Source organism: Stegostoma tigrinum, chromosome 11 (assembly GCF_030684315.1).
Source record: "Stegostoma tigrinum isolate sSteTig4 chromosome 11, sSteTig4.hap1, whole genome shotgun sequence".
In the NCBI taxonomy this organism is placed as follows: Eukaryota; Metazoa; Chordata; class Chondrichthyes; order Orectolobiformes; family Stegostomatidae; genus Stegostoma; species Stegostoma tigrinum.
In genome coordinates, this window is record NC_081364.1 from 66,375,111 (window position 1) to 66,397,860 (window position 22,750).

The window sequence follows — 22,750 nt, forward strand, 5'->3', positions numbered from 1 at the left end:
TATTTGGACTGTGGGAGGAAATTGGAGCAAACTCCACACAGATAGTCACACAAGGCTGGAATCAAACCTGGGTCCTTGTTACCCTCTCTCTTTTTATATATCCATAGAATGTCTTGATGTTTGTTTTTATATTCCTCGCCAATTTATTTCCATAATTCATTTTCTTCCTTTTCATTGGCTTTTATTCATTGGTACAGGATACTAAAACATTGCCAATCCTCTACCTGCCATCAGTTTGCACCAGTTTGTATGCCTTATTTTTTGATGGGACTCTTTCCATGAATGTCTGTGTTCAGCATAGTGGCTCACCTTTCTCATTAATTCCTCCTTTTTAATCTAACTAAATTTTCTCTGAATATTACGAAATACCCAGTCACTGCTCATCCACTGACTTATCCTTTAGTCTATTTTCTAAGTCCACTTTAGAAAACTCTTCCTTCACACCTCAGTAATTGTCCTTATTTAAGCTGAGGACATTAGTTTGAGATCTAAATTGTACTCTCTCAAACTGAATTTGACATTCTATTATGTTGTGATCGCTAACTACGTGCTTAACAGGAGAACTCAGATATTTTAGCATTCCAAAAGTTAGTATCGTTTTCAGTCCTCATTTCAGCCACGTTCTACTGCTGTGCAATGTTATGCCACAGCCAATGAACTCATGAGAACAGCAATAAATACACAAACAGTATCAGTAATTCAATTCTTCACGCTTTTTCCTGGTAGATCCAGGCCTCTGAGTGACATCTTTCCAGACAATTTTCAGGATGCATCATGTGGTTTATTATGTAAAGATTCTCCTTGCTGGCACACTTTTGCTATGGGCTCCTTTCTTAGAATTCAGAGTTTGCAGATGTTTCATTGTCTGGTGATGCTCAAATGTCAGCGTGCAGTCTAGAGGGAGAATGATCACATAACATGCACCAGGTAGTATTGTTAAATGGAGCATTTATTTTGCCCTGAACCTCTCCAAAAGCCTGAGTTACAATTCAATCCGTAGATGCCATTTCGTGCATCAAGTCTGCACTCACCGTCCAAGGAGCATCCTACCCAGACGTACCCCCCACACCCTGCATAGAGTTGATAGCCAGAGACTATTTCCCAGGGCAGAAATGGCTAGCACGAGGGGTCATAGTTTTAAGCTGGTTGGTGGAAAGTATAGAGGGGATGTCAGAGGCAGGTTCTTTACGCAGAGAGTTGTGAGAGCATGGAATGCGTTGCCAGCAGCAGTTGTGGAAGCAAGGTCATTGGGGTCATTTAAGAGACTGCTGGACATGTATATGGTCACAGAAATTTGAGGGTGCATACATGAGGATCAATGGTCGGCACAACATTGTGGGCTGAAGGGCCTGTTCTGTGCTGTACTGTTCTATGTTCTATGTCTAATCCACCTAGCCTACACATCCCTGAACTCTATGGGGAATTTAGCATGGCCAATCCACCCAACCTGCATACGTGCACTGTGGGAGGAAATCCCAGCATTCATTGGAAACCCATGCAGACATTGGGAAAACGGACAAACTCCACACAGACAGTTACCCAATGCTGCAATTGAACCCAGGTCTCTGATGCTGTGAGGCAGCAGTAATGGCCACTGCACTGATGTCAGTTCTGACAGGAACTCTGTGCATGATATATTCAATGGATTTTCATTCAGGTGGGATAAGACGAAGTTTTTTATTCATTTACGAGATGAGAATGCTGCTTTTAGGCAGCATTTACTGCTCATCCCTAATGGCCCAGAGGGCAGTTGAGAGTCAATCACGTTGCTGAGGGTCTGGGTCACATGTAGGCCAGGCCAGGTAAGGATGGCAGTTTCCCTCCCTCAAGGACATTAGTGAACCAGGTGGGTTTTTCCAACAATTGGCATCAGATTCATGGTTATCACTAGATTCTTAATCCCAGACATTTATTGAATTCAAATTCCATGATCTGCTGTGACGGGATTCAAACCTAGAATGTTATGTTGGTCTCCAGATTAACAGTCCAGCGATAATGCCACTAGGCCACTGCCTCCCCTTCTTCAAGTTGCTTAAAATGTTACGTTTGTGAAACAAAGCGACGTGTAATTGTACATTACTGTGTTTGGCAAGGTTCTTCCAAAATAGTTCAAGGCACCTGAGATGTTGATTGTGGTATTGAAGTTGATGCCACCTCAGCCATTCCTGCTGTATTTGGGAAAGAGGAATCTTCTGCATCCTACATAACATCCTGCAGGCATATTTCCAACGCAACATGGAGATAATTGATTGTCTTTTCAAAACACAACAGAGACAAAATTATATAGATGGATGTGATGTAATTTTTTGTCAAGGTTTACAGCTCATGAGAATTTCAATTCTGTATGTTGTTTAGTTTTTGTTTGGTTAAATTAGTTCTATCATGGAGGTAAATGTCTCTCAATTTTCATCAAATATTAAAATGTGCTTCATGGATATTCTGGCTCAAGTAATTTTTGATGTATCTGATATTATGAAACTTTTATGTGGCACATAAACTGGAACTTTATTAAGTTGCAATCCAAATGCCACAACCATGTCCCTTTCAGGATATTTGACAATATATTGATATTAAAACAACAGCAGGAAATCCATTGGTATTTCTTAAATGAATAAGATTTTTGTAATCATGACCTTTCTATGTTAGATGGCTTAAAAGTGACTTCAGAAGTGACATTTACAATTTTCACAGATGGAGAAAATATTATGTTTTCATAATTCATTGATACAGATTCTGTGACAGCACATTAGATGAAAATGCATCTTGGACAGTAGCACAAATAGAACCATGTCATACTGGATGCTTGTTTTGCCCTATGAGCCAAGGTGAATTATTACTTCTGCAAATCTAATATTTGGGATTTTTACATTTCTCTCAAAATCAGTCTCTCGAGCTCTTTCAATCTGAAATGCTAATTCCAGGTTACACCAATAAATTATTCTTCTAAAATGGATTTAATGTATTTTTTTAAAGTAACAATTGTGAACATTGAAGACTTGATTTTCTTATTGATTATTTGTTCTGGGAATTTCAAGCCAAAATTGGGTTATGTCAGGAATGGCAGTGATAGTTAGTGTGAATGTTAAATTAGATAGCTTGCACCAATTCTGACATGAGTGGAGAGTCTTATCCTCCAGTACATTAAACATATGGTATATTTTTGATGCAAATTGGCTGTACAGAATGATGGCTAATGAGAGTTTTGGTGTCTGATTTTCCTCATAGAATCAGATTCTTGGGTACCTCCTAATCAGCAAATGATGGTAAAGGCTTGGTTTCAGTAATATTGGATTTGTTTATAATGTTGCCAGATGACATCAGAGTGCCTTAAATAAAATATCACGATTAATTCGTCCACATCTTTATCTATGGATACTGTACTGTGGTGGTTAATTTACTGTGTGAATAATACAAATAACTAAAAATCAAAAGATTAAGAGTTCAAATTCCACTCTCGGTTTGAGAATTTGAACACAAACACACTTTCAGAAAACAATCTGAAATTAAAAGCCGTTATCAGTAGAAACAGTCATGCAACTGTTAAATTGTTGTAAGTGCCGAGCAATTCAGAAATGTCATTTTAGGTAAGAAAACCTACCATATTTACCCCATCTCACCCTTATATAGCTGACCTTTAACCAATGTTTCTTCTAATTTCTCTCTGCTTTGTGGGGCCTGTCCCCTGTTTTGTAGAATCTTTGTAAGGGTGCCAAATGATTGTGAATTTGTGAATCGTAAAGGGAACACCTGCCCAGCGCATTCCTGATTGCTGCAGGGTTACAGATATGAACAGCTCAGAGGAAACATTACTATCTGTGAAACGTCTTCACAGTTTATCAAACCACTACAACTACGGTTCAAAAAGATGGCCTTTCCTTTCATCTTCACAGGGCATCCAGGGAAAGGTAATAAGTGTTGACCTTACCAGCAACACCGGTCTCCCAAAGATAAATAACATGCAAAAAATTTTCCAATGAGACATCTACCAGAAAGTTTATGATTTGGAGGAAAGATCCAAGGCAGCAGATATTTACCAGAGTGTTTAATAACTGCCTAGTACCTTATTACTTAAAGAGATGTATTGAAATTGTTCTCATCTATAGTCTGCAGTGATTTAGAAAAAGTCAATCATCAAACAACATGCATTGGATTAATGAAGTATAAAATGATTTATAATTACAAACATTGTCTCAAAATAGATTTCTTCGATCTGAATTTTTTTCTGGTTCTGCCTCAGTGGGTAGGGACTTTGATGTGCTCATTGAGCCCTTAACCCTGTCTCACATTCAGGGGTCAAGGTCATTTAAATATTTCAGGTAGACACATAACATTTCCAGCACAGCTGGACCCAGCAGCTTTGAAGGTTTTTTTTTAAAAATAGGTTAAGTGAATGATACTGAAAGTGGATTTTGAAATTCAAATCTCCATCAAATCCCTAGCAAAGCAGGATGCACAAATGAACAGGTATCCATAATGTGGAGCTAGATCAACACAGCAGGCCAAGCAGCATCTTAGGAGCACAAAAGTTGTGGAATCGATGAAATGGAACCGATACCCATTTTAAGCCCACCAACTCCCACAGTTACCCAGAATACACCTCCTCCCACCCACCTTCCTGCAAAAATTGCATCCCCTGTTCCCAATTCCATCTCCTCCACCGTATCTGCTCCCAGGATGAGGCATTCCACGCCCGTACATCCCAGATGTCCTCATTCTTCAAGGACTGCAATATCTTCCCTGCGGTGGTCAAGAACGCCCTCAACCATGTCTGCCGCAACTCATCCCTCACACCCCGTCGCTGCAATAACCGCCAAAAGAGAAAATTCCCTTGTCCTCGCATAGCACCCCACCAACTTCCGGATACAACGCATCATCCTCCAACACTTCCACCATCTACAACCCAACCCCACCACCAAAGACATTTTTCCATCCCCACCGTTGTCTGCCTTCTGGAGAGACGACTCTCTCCGGGACTCCTTTGTCCGCTCCATGCTCCCCTCCAATCCCACCACACCTGGCACATTTCCCTGCTACCGCAGGAAGTGCTACACCTGCCCCCACACCTCCTCCCTCACCTACATTCCAGGCCCCAAGATGACTTTCCACATCAAGCAGATGTTCACCTGCACATCTGACAATGTGGTACACTGCATTTGCTGTACCTGTTGTGGCTTCCTCTACATTGGGGAAACCAAGCGGAGGCTTGGGGACCGCTTTGCAGAACACCTACGCTCGGTGCGCAGTAAACAACTGCACCTCCCAGTCATGAACCATTTCAACTCCCCCTCACATTCCTTAGACGACATGTCAATTCTGGGTCTCCTGCAGTGCGATAACGATGCCACCCGTAGGTTGCAGGAACAGCACCTCAAATTCCGCTTGGGAACGCTGCAGCCCAATAGTATCAATGTGGATTTCACAAGCTTCAAAATCTCCCCTCCCCCCACTACATCCCAAAACCAGCCTAGCTCACCCCGCCTCCCTAACTGTTCTTCCTCTCACCTATCCCCTCCTCCCATCTCAAGCTGCACCTCCATTTCCTACCTACGACCCTCATCCCACCCCCGTGACCTGTCCGTCCTCCCCGGACTGACCAATCCCCTCCCTACCTCCCCACCTATACTCACCTCTACAGGCTCCATCACCACCCCTTTAACTTGCCTGTCTCCTCTCTGCCTATCTTCTCCTCTATCCATCTTCGATCGACCTCCACCACTCTCCCTATTTATTTCAGAACTCTCTCCCCATCCCCCTTTTCTGATGAAGGGTCGAGGCCCGAAACGTCAGCTTTTTGTGCTCCTAAGATGCAGCTTGGTCTGCTGTGTTCATCCAGCTCCACACTTTGTTATCGTGGATTCTCCAGCATCTGCAATTCCCATTATCTCAGGTATCCATAGTGTCTACCGTTATTAGTGCACAAATGCTGCAAACTACCTTGCACAAAATTTCTTCCTCATCTCATCATAATGCATCCACCTAAATGCTGGGATGGGGGTGGAGTCATTCCTTGAATAGCTGTAAAACAGATAAATTTTAGCAAGTGGTAAAAGGCTTTGTCTTATAATTTTGGTATTAGGAGTACTCAGTATAGTGTATTTTGGATAGTTTCCTCAAACAATATGTTATGGATCAAACTAGGGATCAGGTTATTTTGGATCTGGTAATGCATGATGAGGCAGGTTTAATAAATGATATCAGAGTAAAAGATCCTACAGGGAAGAGCGACCATAACATGGAAGAATTTAGCATTTAGTTTAAAAGTGGGAAGATTGGGTCAGAAATAACTAAACGTACATGCTAGAGATAGATCAGGTGATTTTAAAGGAATGAGGGCAGAGTTGACTAGACTGGGAAAGGAGTTTAGCAAGAGGGACAGTTGAGGAACAATGGCATACTTTTAAGAAAATAGTTCATAGATCACAGCTTAGAGATATCCCAGAGAGGAATAAGCATTCTGGAAAGGGGATAAAATAACAATGGCTGACCAAGAAAATAAAGAACAGGATCAAAATGAAACAAAAAAAATACAAGGTAGCAAATACTCACGGTAAATCAGAGGATTGGGAAAGTTTTAAAAGCTTACAAATGATGACCAAAAATAATAAAGAAGGAGAAAATTATCTATGAGTGCAGTCTAGTAAGTAACAAAACTAAAGATGGGAAGACCTCTTTTAAATATATAAAAAGTAACAGGGAGTGAACATAGGCCCATCTGAGGTCAAGATTAGGGGAATAATGGGAAGGCAAGAAATGGCAGAGGACTTGAATAAATTTATTTGCATCAGTCTTCATGGTAGAGCACACTAGTACTCCAAAATTACTCAGTAATCAAGGGGTCAATGATGGGAAAGAAAATAAACACAATAGCTATCACTAGGGAATGGTACTAGGGATTTAATGGGATTAAAGGCTAATAAATCCCTGGACCTGATGGGCTCCAACTAACGATTTTAAAGGAAGTAATCAATGCACTAAAAGTAGCTTTCTCAGAATTCTTTGATTCTGGATAAATCCAGAAGGTCAGAAAACTGCCAAACCAAAAAGGACATAAGGGATGAGGGAAGAAATCTGGTAACTAAAGACCAATTAACTTAACATCTGTTAGGTTCCAATATAAAGAATGTAATAGCAGAGCACTTAGAAATATATAATTTAATCAAAGGTTCATGAAGTGGAAATCATACCTGTCAAATTTATTACAGTTCTTTGAGGAGACAACAATCATGCTAGATAAAGGGGGGCCAGGTGCTGTAACATATTTGAATTTCCAAAAGGTGCTCAATAAGGTACCACACATTAGGTTATTTAATAGGATAAGTACCTTAAGGTAAATTAGCATGGATAGAATATTGGCTTGTCATATATTAGCATGGATAGAACATTGGCTAACTAGTAGAGAGGATAGACAGCCACAGGGATTAGCACTCGAACCACAAGATATATTAATGGCTAGATGGCGGAGGTGAATATGCTATAACCAAGTTTGTGAATGACACAAAAATAAGTGGGAAGGCAGGTAATGAGGATGATACAGGGTCTACAGAGGGAAACAAACAGGTTATCTGAGTAGGCAAAAACTTGGCAGATGGAATCTGATGTGAGAAAATGTGAGGTTGTATACTTTGGAAGGAAGAATGGAAGAGTTAAGTATTAATTAAATGTAGAAAGACTACATAAAGCTTCAGCACCTTGTCGAAACTTTTGAGATTCTTCGGAGACTTGACAAGGTAAACGTGGGAGAATCTAGGAGCCAGAGGATATAATCTTAGAATAAGGGGTTATTTATTTATCAGAGATGGGGATTTTTTCTATCAGAGGGTAGTGAGGCTGTGATATTCTTAACAATAGGGGGCTTTTGAGGATTATGGTGGTGAGGTACAAAAATAGAATTGCAAATTACGAGGTCAACTGTGATCTCCTTGAATTGTGGAGCAGACTAAATGGGCTGAATGACCTGCTTTAGCTCCTATGTCTTATCAACCTATGAGTTAGCATTTAGGAGTAGAAACTGCTTCCCACTCAGCCAGGTTCCATTTTCAAGAGTCGCTGCCCCCATGCTCCTTTCTATTGTACATTGGTTAGTCCAATTTAAGAGAGATAATTGTGCCTTCAGCAGGTGAAACAATTTCCTATTGAAGAATAACATGCAATTTTCCAGAAGTACTTTCTACTGCTGAAGTCATGATGATTCTCCCCAAGTATCTCAGTTATGTCTCAACACATTAACAAGAGGGGAGGTGCTATTCATGTGGTCCCAGATATTAATCTCTGTAATCATAACACTGGTTGGGGCGGCATGTTGGCTCTGTGGTTAGCACTGCTGCCTCACAGCACGAAGGGACCCGGGTTTGATTCCACCCTTGGGCAACGGTCTGTGTGGAGTTTGCACATTCTTCCTGCATCTGTGTGGGCTTCCTCCCACGGTCCAAAGATGTGCATGCGAGGTGGATTGGCCACACTAAATTGCCTGTAATGGTCAGGGATGTGTAGATTAGGTGGATTATAGTGGGGTGGGTCTGGGTGGGTGCTTTGAGGTTCGGTGTGGACTGGTTGGGTGTAAGGGCCTGTTTCCACACTGGAGGGATTGTATGCTTCCACAGGTTTCATTTCTCTGTGCAGGTTTTTTAGAGGTTGGGGGGGTGCAGATAGCTCAGTTGGCTGGATGACTGGTTAGTGATGTAGTGTAACAGAACATTGGCTTGACATATATTAGCATGGATAAACATTGGTTATCTAGTGGAAGATAGAGTTGAATCCCCATACCAGCTGAGGTTACCATGAAGGACTCTCCTTAACCTCTCCCCTTACTTGAGGTGTGGTGATTCTCAGGTTAAACCACATGCAATTCTCTCTTTCTCTCTCTCTAATGAGAGAGCAGCCTCGCATTTGATAGGACTATGGTGACTTTACCTTTGGAAGGTATTGTAATTCTGCAGCTCGTCAAGCCTTAAGAAAACCATTTTATCAATAAACAAAATATTGATGATTAGTTGAGAGATTTATTGGGTCCAGAGTCCTGGAGATGACCACAATCATCTATCTTTGTCTCTGATATGACTCTAGCCACTTGAATGTTTTTCCTCAATCCCTACTAACTTCAGTTTTACTAAGAGGCTTTCATGGCCCATTTAATCAGATGCTGCCTTGAAGACTTATCTCCTATCACCACACTGCTAGATTCAGCTCTTTTGTCCATACTACAACAAGGTACTTCTGGAGTTGAGTGTTGTGATGGAACAGAATGTTCCTGATCAGCTATTGGTTGTGCTTGATAGCATTATTGACAACCCCTTGAATCATTTTGCTGAAGCTTTGAGAGTAAATTGATCAAACAGTAATTAGTTGGATTGCATTTGGTGGATAGGCTGTGACTGGGTGATCTTCTAGCATTGTAGCTGTATTGGAACAGCTTGATTGTGGTACAGCGTGTTCTGGAGGACAAGTCTTCAGTGTTATAGCTGGGATATTGTCAGGAGTGCTGGAGATTATTGGTGGTGCTTCCTCGAACATCCACATAGTTTGTGGCATGATTATAAACAAAGCAGGGGTGTGAAATGGAACACATTTCCTGTACATGGGGAAAGCTACTAGGTAGCTTTAGCAGGAAAGCAGTTTCAACATGGTCACAGTTTTGAAGACTGCTTGAATCCCCTTGAGTTTATTATTGCTATATTTATAGGTACTGAAAGGGTACAAATTCCACAATCAATATGATATGGTCGGCACAACATTGTGGGCTGAAGGGCCTGTTCTGTGCTGTACTGTTCTATGTTCTATCTTCTGAGTTCTGAGCAGCGAGGGAAATGCTGTGATCGAAGAATGTCAATATGTATTCCCTTCACTGATCTCTCCAAAGCCTTCATCTGGGTAAGCATAAGTGGCCTATTTAAGCTGAAGAAAATTGGCTATTTGATGAAGCTGTCAATGGGATCTCCTCCTACCATGACAATACCATGGATACATTCAGCTATGATGGGATAAGATCAGAACACTCTGACATCTGCAATTGTATCAAACAAAGCAGTGCCTTGGCACTGATATTCTTTAGCAGCCTTTGTTGCTGTCCTACATCTTCAGTTTCTCCACAGATGGAGTCTTCGTATGTATGAGCTCAGAGAAAGCCATGGTCACCTGAAAGACAAGATAAATGTGCACCAAAGTCTGTATTAGCGAGTTTGTCTATGCTGATGATGCTGGAATAACATTTCACACTGCAGAAAACTTGCAGCTAAGAAAACTTGGACAGATTCTCTCACATCTGCGAAGAGTTTGCCTGACCATCAGCATCAGGAAGACAAATGAGTGGTCCAGCATGTTGCCGTAGCAGCATCTATCAGCATTGATGATGTGACTCTGAAGGTTGTTGATAGCTCACAGGTCTAGACTCTAAAATCGCCAGCAATCTGTCTGGTGATGCTGAAATCAATACAACATTACAAAAGTTGCAGATGGTATTTCTAAGCTGAGTAAGAGACTGTGGAATAACCTTTCTGAGGAGACCAAACTGTGGGCGCATTGCCATGGTATCATGTATAGTAGCAAGACCTGAGCACTGCATGGTAGATTGCCATGTCAGAGCCACAAACCACTACCTCATGACATGGAAGACAAACCTAAGTACCACAATGAAAGAGTCACTTGTCGCACATACATACACGTTTTCCTAAAGACCAAATTCAATTAACATTGTGGAAAAGACGACAGGCTGATTGGAATGACAGGTAAACTGCTGCATTGCACAGTTCGAAGATACTGAAATCTCTAAACAACATCATGTGGCCCAGTAATCCTGGGTTGCCTAAAGAATCCCAAGCTCAGGGGAAGGTGAGACAGAGGCAAAGTCAGCACATAAATTATACAAATTGATTACTTTATTGTCATGCTGCTTGTGAGACTATAGTTGTAGATGTAGCTACCTGGCCTTGGCTGAATGGGATTCAGTTTGGTATTTAAGCAGTGGGAGGCCTGTGTCATTTTTTGAAAAGTTATTCCATAAGATAAGATCTCACATTTTTAGGAGCGATGTGTGTATGGACAGAGGATCAGTAAGCTAACATGAAACGGAGGATATACTTGCCTTTGAAGCAGTACAGAAAAGGTTCACTAGACTGCTTACTACAATGAGCAGATTGCCTGACAAGGAAAGGTTAATCAGGTTTGTCTTCCTCATTGATGTTGAGAAGAATATGAGATGATCCTATCGAAGCATATCAGATTCTGAGGAGGCTTGACAGGGTAGAGGGTGTGTTAATTGTTCCTTTTATAAGCATCCTTTATGCTGTAGAAGCCATAATTCTGTGAGAACACAGACTGAATATTTTGGTTTATTTTGGCCTGATGCAAGTTGTGTGGGTTTAGCAAAGTGATCCTCACTGCAAGGCTGAGCAAATTTGTTCACCATATCTTACTGAAGATGCGCTGTAATTGTTATTTGTTCTTCCCCTCCCCCCACGCCACGGTTTGTTATCACATCCAATTTCTGCCCCATCTTGCTGGAAGAGCTCATCACTCAGTGGATAATCAATGAGGACCAGCATACCTTGCATTTGTACTATCTTTGAATGCCTGCCACTTGCCTGGAGGAGGGCCCATACTTGGCAGATGTACTGCTCAGTCATGTAAGTGGAGAGATGATGGAGAAAGGAAAGCTGGCACTGCGTTTCTCTGAGACAGGCCTGGAAGTTCTGCTGTATAGGGAAGTGCAGTGCAGAGACGCTCCCTTTCCGGAAGACCGTCAGAGGAGGCTGTGCGGCCAGGTGGTCCAACAGCTCTGAGATTACCATCTGAGCCAGTGTTGTGTTGCAGGTGCAGAGGACAGAGCTGCAATGCAGACCATGACCAATAGCTTTTTCTGGAGGTAGAAGGCATCTGCGGGCCTTGATTCCACACCAGTCTTCACATGGAAGCACCTAGGCAGACATGGAGTCACAAACAGACTACCCAGCAGTTTCCACTCAGGGCACTGCCAGGAGGTTGGGCTTTCACCTCCACCTTTCTAAGACTTGGAAGTTCAGGCTGAGAAGGGGTGCCATGCCTCTGGCATGAAAATTCTCTGCATGTCTAGCCCATTCAGACTCAAGTGGCCCAGATCTGCCAACCAAATTCCAGGGCCAATGGGGTCCACAACGACACAGGGTCCCACCAGCTGTTCATGTGATTGCCCATGCTGTTACAAAGTGGAGGTTAACCTCCCTCTGTGACCTAAAACCAAAATACCCAAAGAGGAGCACATCACCCTATAATCTGTAAAAGGAGTGTGAAAAGTGGTATAACATGCCTTCAGCAACTTCTAGTGGTCAAATAAAAATAAATTTCTGACACTCACATTACATTCAACAAGTAACAATTTATTTATCTAACTCAAACAGTGAATAAATTAACTAAACTATTAACAAACCAAATAAACCCCTTTTAACTACTAACTATTATGGAATAAAACAAGATTCTAACAGTATGCTGTTCTAATAAATGCAAGTCCCACTGATATAAAACAAAATTTTAAAGAAGTAGAATTTAGTCTCTAGGAATTATGGCCAGATTATGTCTTCCAGAATGCTCTGTGCCTTCTCTGTCGAGTGTTCTGTCAGGAATATTAACTAGTTGTGTCATTGGTACCTTTGATATTTAGATGGTGCTTTCTCTACGATTAATAGGAGTCTGTGAGAGCCAGTGATTCTCTCTTGAGAGCGGAGAGCTGTTAACTCCGGAAGATGGCAGTTAATTCCCCTGTCTTTGCCCAACTGTCCTCTTCTTTCACACTCCTAATGACATATCAATTTCTTACAAACAGATTGGTCCTAGGTTGTCAAAACCATCAAATTCAAATTTGATAGATTTTTGCTATCTAAGTACCTGGTTCAAATTGATTGGCTACATTCAAAAACCTGTAATCTTGATAACAATGCTGCTTTGTCTGCTAACAGTACAGCCTTTCGATACAAATGTTTCAATTCAGGTGCTGTCTGTACTTGCAAACTTCCAAGCTGCTCATAGATATCTCTAAGCATAGAAAAAGTACAATCTTTTAAATAGACCATTTTACAAATACCAAGATTTTACAAACACCAGATTCTAATATACTGCCTCCCAATCCACAAATACTCTACCCAACTTTGCAACAATGCCTTGGTGTTGGTTCTAGATACTGCCTTGATACATCATTTCTTGCACAGTGGTTAAGGATCTACAATAGGAGCAGGGGTAGCAATGCCTGTACGTAAGCATTGACTTACCCTGGCATGACGTATGCAAAAATGTGTGTACACGCACATACATACACACACACATACACTCTCTTCGACCACTGCCCACTGCAAAGCTGGCTGTGTGGACAAGTGCCCACAACCTTTACCAGGGAGGGGCAACACACAGGGACGGTCAATGCTGAAGAGTGGCCAGACTTGCTGAAATATCATGTGGTCACAGACAGTATTCTTTGGGTGTGAATGCCCAGTGATCGGATACATTCAGCTCCTTCACATGCCAGCTCAGCAGGGTATTGACAGAATAGGTGAATGAGCAAAACTGTGGTAAATGGATTTTAATGTAACCAAATGTGAGGTTATCCATTTCAGGCTGAAAAAAAGGTGCATCAGGTTTTTTTTAGAAGGCAGGAAGTTAAATACAGTGGATGCCCAATGCGATTTAGTGATTCTTTAAAATATAAAATAATAGCTGCAGAAAATAGTCAAGGAAGCTAATGGAGTACTGGCCTTCACACCTAAAGGGGTGGAGTATAAGGCTGCAGATATTCTGCTGCAGTTACATAAAACCCTCATTAGATTCCACTTAGGGAAAGGCAAGGTAGACAAAGATAAATTATTTCCACTGGTTGAAGATTAGAGAACCAGAGGTCATAGTTTACGAACTAGAGCTAGGCCATTCAGGACAGATGTTAGAAAGTACTTCCACAGGCAAAGAGTTGTAGAAGTTTGGAACTCTCCTACTCAAATTTGAGATAGACAGTTTTTTTATCAAACAAGTGTATTAAGAGATATGGGCACAAGGCAGGCATATGGAGTTAGGTCACAGATCAGCCATGATCCTACTGGATGGTTGAGCAGGCATGAAGGGCTGAATATCCTTTTCCTGTTCCTACGACTCTGCCCCACATGCTGGGAGTGACCTGACCTGCACCAACTAAGAGTCGACTAGGTCCCTGACTGTGGCAGACCTCAGATCCCCCACTCACATCCAGACTGGCCCATATGGAGACAGAGGGCTCACCGCTACCAACCTCCTAAAGCAATGAGGCATGAAACCCCTGTATAAAGCCACCCCAACCGGACACCCAACCATGACTGAAGACCATTACTGGTACTGGAGACTCCCCTTGACTGACCATGCTGGGCCCTCCTGGCTGGTGGTAAACCCCATAGATTTCATTGTGGACTGCACCCCTAAGATTTCAGGCATGTTGGACTGCTTACTGTAAGTGTCATGTGTTTGCCATGAACACTGTTGCCACCTGGTGCAGATGTGAGTCTGGCATAGCACAATCATATACAAAAAGATGCATGTGCCCTTGCCTGAAGACTACTGCACAGCATGGCCACCCAACTGGATGAGTGATTTCATCAGTTTCCATCTCAAGGTGTCGTAGAAGTTTGGCATGTATGTTGCAGGTGGGCTGGTAGGCACTAATTGATTGTACAGAGAGAGTAAGGAAGCAATCTTGGTGGGCAGCCTAATCCATTCATGGATTGAGTACGTGTTCCCGTGCAGCAAATGTGCCTGACACAGCCCAACTATGCTGGTTATGTTGTATCCTGCTAGACAAGTCTAGGCCTCCAGGGGACACTGTCAGTGCATCAGATTGTGCCAGGATGTTGGTAACGGATCCCCAAAAATCTGGCACCAGCATCCATAGGAGATGGGCTTGAGCAACTGGTGCTTGTGGACTGAATCACAGAATCCCCACAGTGTGCAAACAGGCCATCAAGTCCACTCCGACCCCCCAAAGATGATATCACCCAGACCCACACCACTATCCCTGAATTTCTCATGGCCAATTCACTGAACCTGCACATCTTTGAACTATGGGAGGAAATCAGAGCACCCAGAGAAAGCCCATGCAGACATGGGGAGGATGTGCAAACTCCAGACACCCATCCAAGGGTGGAATTGAACCCAGGTTTCTGGCGCAATGAGGCAGCAGTGCTAACTACTGAGCCACTGTGCTGCCCTTTAGGATAGTGCCTTCCTCTTTGGTTTAGCTGTGGCAAGATGGACGCTGTTTAAAGGAGGCAGTGAGCTGGACATGCCAAAAACCAACTGTGGTTTCCATGTTGGGTTTTTCTGACAACTACTTCGTTCTGCAGGTTCGGGGAAATCACAACTGGAATATTAATGTGGCTAAATTTTGGAAAAAGCCTTGAGGCTGTGGGGTGGGGAGAGCCTGAGAAAAACTGTATGCCATTAATAGTCAATGACAGTGAGGATGAAGGAAGGCCACAAGCAGCGTTTGCTTTGTGCAGCAGAACAAGACTAGAGGTCAGAGAATGGCAGGGCCTTGCAGTCTGTGGATACGATGAAATGATTCCTGTGAGTAAGCTCTGGAGTATGGTTTTGGAGTCCAGTGAAGTGCAGGCCCAGAAAAGGAGGGTTAATAGCTAGAATGGGAACAGTTGCCTGAGGCAGCCCATGACAGGCCAGATCTTGAGAGGAATTCAGAGGCCAGATCTGCTAGAGAGAAAAACTGCAAGCCCTTGTGATGTTTAATAAGATTTGATGACTACATCAGTAACATCTGGGAGAATTGCTGGAAAATCCATGGGATCTGTTCTGATCACATTTGCTGTTTTGTGTGCGTTGTGGGATGCTTGATCATAGCCATGATTATGACATATTAATTTTGTGTGTTTCTAAGTTGTACATGTATTGAAGTTCTTGTAACAGTTTTAATGTTGCATAGTAAAGTTTATTATTCTTTGTTTGAAACCATTGTAATTGTGTTTCTTTATTAATTTGGTAAGTCCTCTAGATTTTATTCTGTGTCTACTTTAATACAAAGTTATGGATCCCTACCCATAGGATTTGGTGCTGGGATCCCTGCTATTCACTATATGTATGTATTAATGATTTGGATGAGGGAACCAAATGTAACAAAATGTATGTTGGCCTTCATTGTGAGAGGTTCTGAATACAGTCGCAGGGATGTGTTGCTGCAGTTGCACAGGGCCTTGGTGAGACCACATCTAGAATATTGTGTGCAATTTTGGTCTCCTTTTCTGAGGAAGCATGCTCTTGCTCTCAAGGATGTGCAGCAAAGGTTTACGAGGCCGATTCCAGAGATGGCGGGACTGATGTATGAGGAGAGATTGTTTATGTTGGTATAGTTTTCACTGGAGTCCAAACAAGTGAAGGGGGATCTCATAGAGACTTATAAAATTCCAACAGGATTGGACAATGTAGATGTAGGGAGGATGTTCCTGACAGTGAGAGTATCTAGAATGAGGGGTCACAGTTTGAGGATTCAGGGTAGATGATTTAGGACTGAGATGAGGAGACACTTCTTCAACCAGAGTGGTGAGCCTGTGGAATTCATTACCACAGGAAGTAGTTGATGCCAAAACATTGAATGTATTCAAGAGGTTACTAGATTTAGCACTTGGGGTGAATGGGATCAAAGGTCATGGAGAGAAGGCAGGATTAGGTCATGGTGTTGGATGATCAGCCATGATTGTGTAGAATGGCACAGCAGGCTCAAAGGGCTGAATGGCATCCTCCTGCTCCTTTCTTCTATGATTCTAGCCAGTTTGTAATATAAATGTGTTAGTCTGGTCCAGCATTGTAACAATGCCGAAATAGTATTTGTCATTGTGGGGAAACATAGAACTTAGGGGCAAAATTTCAAAAATAAAGGACCACCCACTTAAGAATTAAATGATGAAGACAATTTTTTTTGGAAGGTTATTAATCTTTTGAATTTTCTATTCCAGACTACAGTAGAGTCAGGATCATGGAATATAATCAAGGTTAAATTCAACATGTTTTTGATCAACAAAGAAGTTAAGGGTTATGGCGGGACAGGCAGGAGAATGGAATCAAGGCTACAGTCATGATTACAGTGAATAGCAGAGCATGTTCAATGGGCCAAATGGCCTATTGCTATTTCTTATTATCTTACAATCTAAAGATCAGTGAAGTCCAATACAGACGTGTTACCCACTTCCTGGTGTGTGAAGGTTGTCAGCATGATTCCCCCTCAGCCTGATTCTGTTGTGGCTGGTGCTGTTTGCTTTCTGACACATCTATTAGCACTTGCACAGAGATGCCTGATGGACGAGATGCAGTGTTTGTTTGAAAGACAGCTGTCTTATCTATTTCTACTCGACATGCTTCTGCTGGTAAACACTTGCATTAGCACATTGTGTAGCCTGTGAGCAGCAGTGAGATCTTTGAATCCTTGCCTGAAGGTTATTTGTGGTCTTGCAGCATAGCAGCAATCAGAAAAGTGGCACTAACTGAATTGTTCTTTGATAGAACTAGCCTAGAATAGATAGGCTGAATGGCCTCCATGTGTGCAATATTATCACAGGCCTTTATGATAAAAATGATCAAGAGAACTCTACTAAAATTTGGGCTTTAAGTCTTTGTAATATTGTAGCAGCCTTTGTGAAAATATTCCCTGCATCAGTAAGGCAATTACTGCAGTTGGCACAGGTTATGTGAGACACTGCAGCACAGATCCATTTTCCCATCATCGAGGTGGTGCAGCTTTTCATATCATTTGGGGAAACTTGAATTTTTCAGGGACACAGATGACATGCAGAGAATAGTCCCTCTAATTTCTTTGTCGGGTTGAGGTCCAAAAGTGGAAGTCAATGCATTATCACGCCGAGCAGTATGCGTGGAACCTTGTAGCATCTGTGTGGGCACATGGCTGTGCAACATAGAGGGTGCATTGACTGTACATACTCCTTCAGCCAGTACTCGGGACTGCAGCATCTGAATTTAGTTACTACAACAGACAAAGGAACTCTACTTTATGCCCAGCAAACATCTTCAAGGCTGAGTTAGACAGATTCTGGATTAACACGGGTTAGGAGGGGTTGGATTTGGGATGGACAGTGAAGCGGAGCTGAGGTTATGATCAGAGTAGCCACAATCCAATTGAATAGCCAAGCAGGTTCCAGGAGCCAAATGGCCTACTTGTGCTGCTATTTAACACTTTGTCATGTAGAGTCGTGCCAGTTTGAAGGAGACGAACCTCAACCTTTGTCTCTAGTTTGGAGCTGTTGTGAGAAGTGATACGAGAGTGTAGGCAAAATGAAAAGGATTAAATTATAGGATCTGCATTCTAAAGATGGTGTTTATCTTGGAAAGCACCATTCAGATTGTGTGTTCTCTCCAACTTGCGCTCTCTGATTTGTGTTTTCAGTCACTCACAGGATGTAGGTGTCTCTGACCATTTATTGCCCATCCCTAATTGCTCAGAGGGCATTTAAGAGTCAAGAGTATTGCTGTAGATCTGGAGTCATATGTAGGCCAGACAAGGTAAGGATCACAGATTCCCTTCCCTACAGCTTGTTAGTGAACCAGATGGGTTTTCCCAACAATTGACATTGGTTCTGGATTAATAGTCTAGCAATAATACCACCAGGCCACTGCCTCCTGCTTATAATTTATGCGTGCTGGCAATGGAAAGAAGAAGCAGACTGGTCAGTATGATCATTTCTATTGGTAACATTCACTCCAATGAAGAGCATGTTCAGTGTGAGAAATAGCTGCATCTTTTGGAAATGGGATTGAAGAACGAAGAGGACACATGTATCATGAAAGTGGAAGGTGACTTTGAGGTGGAGGATACACAGGGACACACAGCCAACATCTTATGTGCCAAAGATGCTACTCACCAGAGAGGGTGTACCATGAAGGACTTTGCTTCCTGAAAATGTTGGAGTAGTGATGTTGTTGAAGATTGTTCCCCTCTAGGGAAAAGGTCACTGAACTGCACATTTGGATGGCAGAGGATCTGAGTGCAACAGGGAGTGCTGGGTACCCAATACCTGTGAAGTTGAAGGTAATGCGAGTGTCGAATGTTTATACCTTAGGATCATTACAGGGATCATCTGAGGATACCCCTTTCAGTTTCTTAGCTTGCACTTCATTGCTGTATCAAGATGGTTGAAATTAAATATAAAACAAGCCCAATCTGCTCAGGCAGATTGAGAGATTTAGTGGTCATCATGGATTTCCCCACGTTCCTGGTATTACTGGTGACACACATCTGACCATCAAGATTCAAGGCCTTGCATACAGCAGGCTACAGCCTTCATCAACAGGAAGGGCTTCCACTCATCAAATATTTCCTTCAACGCTATGCAAAATTTGCAGGAAACTGTCACAACATCTTCAAGTGATGGCAATCCCAGGTGCCTGAGCTTTTCAGATCCTCTTCACATCTTTAGATGTGGATTCCAGCTGATGATGACTACCCACTGAAAACACGTCTCCTTGTTCCTGTACAAAATCTCAGAACAGACACAGAGCAAATGTACAACAGCCAACTTGTCGCTAGTGGAATGGCCATTGAGCAGGTTGTAATGCCCTGCAAATGCAGATCAGATACTTGGTCAGATTGCTTGAGTCCTTCATGATCCGCCAGCCAAACACTTGCATATTGCGGTAGCAAGCTCTGCTCTGCACTCTTGGTGGTATAGAGGGGAGAAAATCTCAACAATGAGAACTTTCTTGGGCACAGTGTCTTCTTTGGGGATGAAGCTTTAGACAGGCAACTGATCAGGTGGAACACAAACAAAAGGCAATGGAATACATGCAAAGGAGCCTTAACAGTAAGGTCCGAGGGAGTGTTACCAAACAAAATGACTTTGGAGATATCAAAGTGTAGAGCTGGATGAACACAGCAGGCCAAGCAGCATCTTAGGAGTAGAAAAGCTGACGTTTGGGCCGAGCACAGGTTCATTGTTCCTTGAAAGTGGAGTCGTAGGTAGACAGGGTAGTGCAGGGGGCATTTGGTACGCTTGTCTTTATTGATCAGTGCATTGAGTTGGGCAGTCATGGTGCGACTGTACAGGACATTGGTTAGGTCACTTTTGGAATACTGTGTTCAATACTGGTCTCCCTGCTACAGGAAGGATATTGTTAAACTGGAAATGGTTCAGGTTGCCAGTCTTGGAGGGTTTGAGCTACAGAGAGAGGTTGAATGGGCTGGGACTATTTTCCTGAAGTTTTGGAGGCTGAGGGGTATCCTTATAGAGGTTTATAAAATTATGAGTGGCATCGATAGGGTGAATAAACAAGATTCTTTCCTTGGGGGTTGGTGGGGGGGGGAGTCCAAAACTAGAGGGCATAGGTTTAAGGTGAGAGGGGAAAGATTTAAAAGGAACCTAAGGGGCAACTTGTCCTCTGGCAGTTCATTCCATACACACACCACTTGCTACATGAAAGTGGTGGAGGCTGGTACTATTACAATATTTAAAAGGCATCTTGCTGGGTATATGAATCGGAAGGTTTTAGAGGGATATGGGCCAAATGCTAGCAAATAGGACTGGATTAATTTCAGATATCTGGTCAGGTTGGGCGATTTGGACCAAAGTGTCTGTTTCTGTGCTATACATCTCTATGACTCTATGAGACACATACATTCCTAATGCAAACATGTTTCTCGTGATCTTTCCTTAGACACCCATATAAGCAAGTAAATCATCTACCTTCGATAGTCTTGTTGCTCTCTTCTTATCCCCTTATGGGACTTATGATGGCATAAGGCCACTGCATGCATAATACAGTGACTGAATGTAATTCTGATCTTTCAATCACATTTTTGGCAAAAGCAATCAAACTGTTAATGGCTCACTGGTGCAGAAGTAAATGATTCATTTTTGGTGTGGTACATTAGAATTCATTAAGGACAATTAAACAACAGGGTGACAACAAATCATTTATCAACTCCCTGTAAAACTCAAATGCATTGAGATCTATCTCAAATGCCTGTGAGTGCTCCAAGATAGTGCTTCCTCTCTACAGTATAACAACGTGTAGAGCGGGATAAACATGGCAGGCCAAGCAGCATTAGAGGAGCAGGAAAACTAACATTTCAGGTCTGGACCCTTCTTCAGAAAAAGAAATGATTTTTTTTCTGACACAAGGGCCCAGACCTGAAACGTCAGCCTCCCTGCTCCTCTGATTCTGTTTGGCCTGCTGTGTTCATCCTGCTCTACACCTTGTTATCCCAGATTCTCCAGCATCAGCAGTTCCTACTATCTCTGAGTCCTCTTCCTCTAGTGTTGTCAGGTGGGATAGAAGCAGGATGCTTACCTTTCTGTTCAATGGATTTTGGAAGGTGTGGTTGTTACCCTCAAATTTCCTAAGGCCTAGAGGGCCTAAAAAGTGTGAGCCTTTTGATCCTATGCAGTAGCCACCTTTGATTTTGTGGCTGTATGAAGGTGTCACCCTCAAAGGGGTTCATAAGGAATATAATAACAGGATAAGTAGGAGCCAGAGACGGGCCATTCAGCTTCTCAAGCCTGTTCCACCATTAAGTTAAGATAGCAAATGAACTCACTGTGGCCTCACTTCTATTTTCATGCCTCTACCCCATAAGCCATGACTTCATTTTAGCTCCACGGTTATGGGAGTCTGGTGTTCAAGTGGACTGTGGGCCACAATCAAACAATCCTGACCTTATTGAATGGCAAAACAGTTGAAAGGACAAAATTGTCTACTTTTGTGGATCCAAAATTTGTCTGGACCTTGAATATAATCAATGCCACTGAAGGGTCGAATGGCCGACTCATGCTCCTGTTTTCTATATTTCTATCTCTAGGATTGAGAATTCCAAAAATTAATGAGCCTTTGTGAGAAGGAGTTCCTACTCGACATTGTTTTAAATGATGGAACTTATGTTGAAACTGTCTCAAGTTTGAGACACCCTGCATGACTGAAATATCTCAGCATTTACACTGCCAAACCCTTTCAAAATGTTTCAAAAAGAACATGGGGCAGTACGGTGGCTCAGTGGTTAGCACTGCTGCCTCATAGCACCAGGGACCTGGGTTCAATCCCAACCTCAGGCAACTGTCTGTGTGGAGTTTGCACAATCTCCCAGTGTCTGCGGTTTTCTTCCACAGTCCAAAGATGTGCAGGTTAGGTGGATTGGCCATGCTAAATTGCCTGTAGTGCTCAGGGATGTGTAGAATAGGTGGGTTATAGGGGGATGGGTCTGTGTGGAATGCTCTGAGGTTCAGTGTGGACTTGTTGGGCCAAAGAGCCTATTTCCACACTGTAGGGATTCTATAACAAACAACTCATTCTTCCTAACCATGATAGGCTTGTTCAGTTTTTTCACTAAGATAACCTCTTCATCTCAGGAATCAACACGAGCTGCTTCCAATGTAAGCTCGTCCTTTCTTTAATAAAGAAAATACAACAGAACGCTATTTTTGGTCTGTGTCTCCAGTGCTTTCACCAATGTCCTATATAATTGTAGCAAGGTTCTTCTATTTTTATGTCTATCCTCACTGCAGTAAGGGCCAAATTCCATTTGCCTTCATAATCACTTGCTGTACTTGCATGCTAACTTTTTTATGATTCAGGAGGTAGGATACCTAGATCCCTCTACAATGCAGCATTCTTCAGATTCCCCCCATCCCCCAAGTGCCCAATTTAAAAAGCAATCTGTTTTTCTACTCTTCTAGGCAAAATGGCCAATCTCCAGTTTTCCCAAGTTATATTCCAACTGTCATATATCGCTTGCTACCTTGACTTTTTAATATTCTTATGCAGA